General features: G+C 47.5%; 1 pseudogene across 1 annotated transcript; it reads left to right on the top strand.

Moving 5' to 3' along the window:
- The first annotated feature begins 2,202 nt into the window (after positions 1-2,202).
- LOC148001326 (glyceraldehyde-3-phosphate dehydrogenase pseudogene) lies at positions 2,203-3,507 on the top strand (annotated as a pseudogene). The gene has a single exon (XR_015637419.1). The product of XR_015637419.1 is annotated as a glyceraldehyde-3-phosphate dehydrogenase pseudogene (transcript).
- The last annotated feature ends 323 nt before the right edge of the window (positions 3,508-3,830 follow it).

Here is a 3,830-nt window from a genome sequence, read left to right as displayed (position 1 = left end):
AAACTTCATATCCCACTCCACAGGCAGAGAGCTCCTGGGCCTGGTGTGGGCTTTTGAAACTGCAAAACCCACCCCTTGTGACATACTCCCTGCAACAAGGCCACACCTTCGAATCCTATTCTGTCTTAAATAGTTCACCAACTGGGGACTAAGGATGCAAACATATGAGCCTATGGGAGCCATTCTCACTCAAGCCACTACACTCTTCCCCCGTGTGTCTGGATATGTGGTATGCGAATGTATGTGTGTAGGTGCACATGCAAAACGTGTGCAGCACAGTGGCCTCTAAATGACATTGGGTGACTTTAGTTGCTCTCTATTTACTGAGTCTCTTACTAAACTCAGAGCTCACCAACAATGGCTAGTCTAGCCTTTCAGCTTGTCCCAGGGATCCCTGAGTGTTGGGGTTACAGGTGTTCTTCCGGCCTGTACAGCTTTTACGTGGACACTGGGAATTGGAACTCTGGTCCTCACTTGCAAGGCCAGCAAGTACTTTATCCACAGAGCCATCTCCAAGCCTGGCTTGGCTCTGACAAAATTGTATTGCTATAACTAATTAGCTTGAGGACCATTTAAGGACACCAACTAGTGTTATTTTGTACAAGTAAATTTGTCATTTAGAAAATGAAACATTTGAACTCCCACCTCTGGTTCAGTCTAAACATTCAGGGACAGATGGGTCCTAAGAACTGTTCCTGAGCTCTCAAAAATTCCTGCCCAGACTGGTAATTTATGTGACTCTGAGGGTTTGTGTCAGTTTACTCAATGCCCACCCAAGCATCGCCAAAAAGCTTTCACAGGTGAAAACTGGAAGTCAGTGTGCCCAGGTAACTCAAAAGGAGTTTTCTGTTTCTAAGAAATGAGCTCTTGAATGTTGTGTAAATTAGTCTGTACCTGGAGGAACTCTCAGCATAGTGAAATGCTGCTGTTCTGGACGAATGCTGTCATCTGCTCCAATAAATTCTATTCAAAAGAAATGGACTCTCAGACCCTCCTGGAGCTCTGATGGTCAGGTTGAGGTCTGTGGAGCATTAAGGGGTTGGTCGTCTTACCACTGCAAGCACTTGAAGAACAAGGAATCACTTGGATAGATCTGAGTTCCTTTTAAAACATTTTTTTGGGGGTTGGGGATTTAGCTCAGTGGTAGAGCGCTTGCCTAGCAAGCGCAAGGTCCTGGGTTCGGTCCCCAGCTCCGGGGGTGGGGGGAAAAAAAAAAGAATGTAAAACATTCTGGAGAGATGGCTGGAGAGATGACTCAGCAGTTAAAGCTGTGCCCCAGCCAACCCAGATTTAATTCCCAGCAACCATCAGATTTGCGTGGCTGTGTTCTCTCCTGCTGACACTTCTCACTGGCCTATTTTCTGTGCTCTATAAGAACCTATCTCAAAATTTACTGAATAGTGTGTTATACAAGGTTCCAGTTTGGAACCTTCTAGAAGGAAGTATGATGGTAGTATTACCAGCTGCATGAGCAGACTCCTTCCTGATGGTCTAGGGTATGGCATATTGGTCATCTCGCCTAAGAACCATGTAGCTGTGGCCTTTGGCTTTCTTGGGGGGCCTCTAAGGCCATGCGATTGTCAGCACATCACAGACCAGTGATGGCCAGGCTAGCTCTAATGTTGGGAGATGTAGAATCCTAATCTGAGCTCACTTAGTAGCATCCTGAGCAACTCCTATAAATAGGTGTTGGCTTTTCTGGATTCACCTATGCTTCTCAAAGAGCATGGCCAGCCAAATTCCTCGAATTTTATAATCATAACATTTATTACTCATTTAAGAAAACATACTTGATGGGGTTGGGGATTTAGCTCAGTGGTAGAGCGCTTGCCTAGGAAGCGCAAGGCCCTGGGTTCGGTCCCCAGCTCCAAAAAAAAAACAAAAAAACAAAAAAAAAAAACATACTTGAGGGGCTGGAGAGATGGCTCAGTGGTTAAGAGCACTGACTGCTCTTCCAGAGGTTCTGAGTTCAATTCCCAGCAACCACATGGTAGTTCACAGTCATCTGTAATGGGATCCGATGCCCTCTTCTGGTGTGTCCTAAGAGAGCATCAGTGTACTCACATAAAATACATCTTCAATAAATAAATAAATAAATAAATAAATAAATAAATAAATAAATAAATAAATAAATAACATACTAGAGCAGTGATTCTCCAATCCAGAGCAAAAAGAAAAAGCAAACATTAAAAACACATATGTGGCTCTCTGCTGCTCCCTGTTCTAGAGACAGCCGCATCTCCTTGTGCAGTGCCAGCCTCGTCTCATAGACAAGATGGTGAAGGTCGGTGTGAATGGATTTGGCCGTATTGGGCGCCTGATTACCAGGGCTGCCTTCGGCTCTGCATCTGGCAAAGTGGACATTGTTGCCATCAATGACCCCTTTATTAACCTCAACTACATGGTCTACATGTTCCCGTATGACTCTTCCCATGGCAAGTTCAACGGCACAGTCAAGGCTGAGAATGGGAAGTTCGTCATCAACGGGAAGCCCATCACCGTCTTCCAGGGGCGAGATCCCGCTAACATCAAATGGGGTGATGCTGGTGCTGAGTATGTCATGGAGTCTACTGGTGTCTTCACCACCATGGAGACGGCTGGGGCTCACCTGAAGGGTGGGGCCAAAAGGGTCATCATCTCCGCCCCTTCAGCCGATGCCCCCATGTTTGTGATGGGTGTGAACCACAAGAAATATGACAACTCCCTCAAGATTGTCAGCAATGCATCCTGCATCACCAACTGCTTAGCCCCCCTGGCCAAGGTCATCTATGACAACTTTGGCATCATAGAAGGGCTCATGACTACAGTCCATGCCATCACTGCCACTCAGAAGACTGTGGATGGCCCCTCTGGAAAGCTGTGGCGTGATGGCCGTGGGGCAGCCCAGAACATCACCCTGCATCCACTGGTGCTGCCAAGGCTGTGGGCAAGGTCATCCCAGAGCTGAACGGGAAGCTCCCTGGCATGGCTTTCCATGTTCCTACCCCCAATGTATCCGTTGTGGATCTGACCTGCCGCCTGGAGAAACCTGCCAAGTATGATGACATCAAGAAGGTGGTGAAGCAGGCGTCTGAGGGCCCACTAAAGGGCATCCTGGGCTACACTGAGGACCAGATTGTCTCCTGCGACTTCAACAGCAACTCCCACTCTTCCACCTTTGATGCTGGGGCTGGCATTGCTCTCAATGACAACTTTGTAAAGCTCATTTCCTGGTATGACAATGAATATGGCTACAGCAACAGGGTGGTGGACCTCATGGCCTACATGGCCTCCAAGGAGTAAGAAACCCTGGACCACTCACCCCAGCCCAGCAAGGATACTGAGAGCAAGAGAGAGGCCCTCAGTTGCTGAGGAGTCCCCATCCCAACTCAGCCCCAACACTGAGCATCTCCCTCACAATTTCATCCCAGACCCCCATAATAACAGGAGGGGCCTAGAGAGCCCTCCCTTCTCTCTTGAATATCATCAATAAAGTTTGCTGCACCAAAAAAAAATCAAAAAAACAAACAAACAAACAAAAAAACACATGTTTCAGAGGCTGGCCTCCTTTCTGCTTTTTTCCTGTGTGTCCTCTGCTCACATGCACTTCCTGAAATGGTCTGCACACACCTATACCACCTGCCTTGTTGCTTCAAATGTTTATTCCATTGCTGCTTCGTCAGTGACGCTTTTCCCGTACCAAACAGCAAGCCCTCTCCCTCTCCCACCTCCTGAGTCTTGTCCCTGATTGGTTTGGCCATGGCACTTCATGGTTTCCTTTTGTTGATCCACACCAGAATGTAAGGTTCTCGAGAGCTGCCCCTGGGGATGAGGTATTGTGTAACTGACCA

Source organism: Rattus norvegicus, chromosome 14 (genome assembly GCF_021556685.1).
Source record: "Rattus norvegicus strain SHRSP/BbbUtx chromosome 14, alternate assembly SHRSP_T2T, whole genome shotgun sequence".
Classification (NCBI taxonomy): domain Eukaryota; kingdom Metazoa; phylum Chordata; class Mammalia; order Rodentia; family Muridae; genus Rattus; species Rattus norvegicus.
This window is presented reverse-complemented; position numbering and strand designations above follow the sequence as displayed.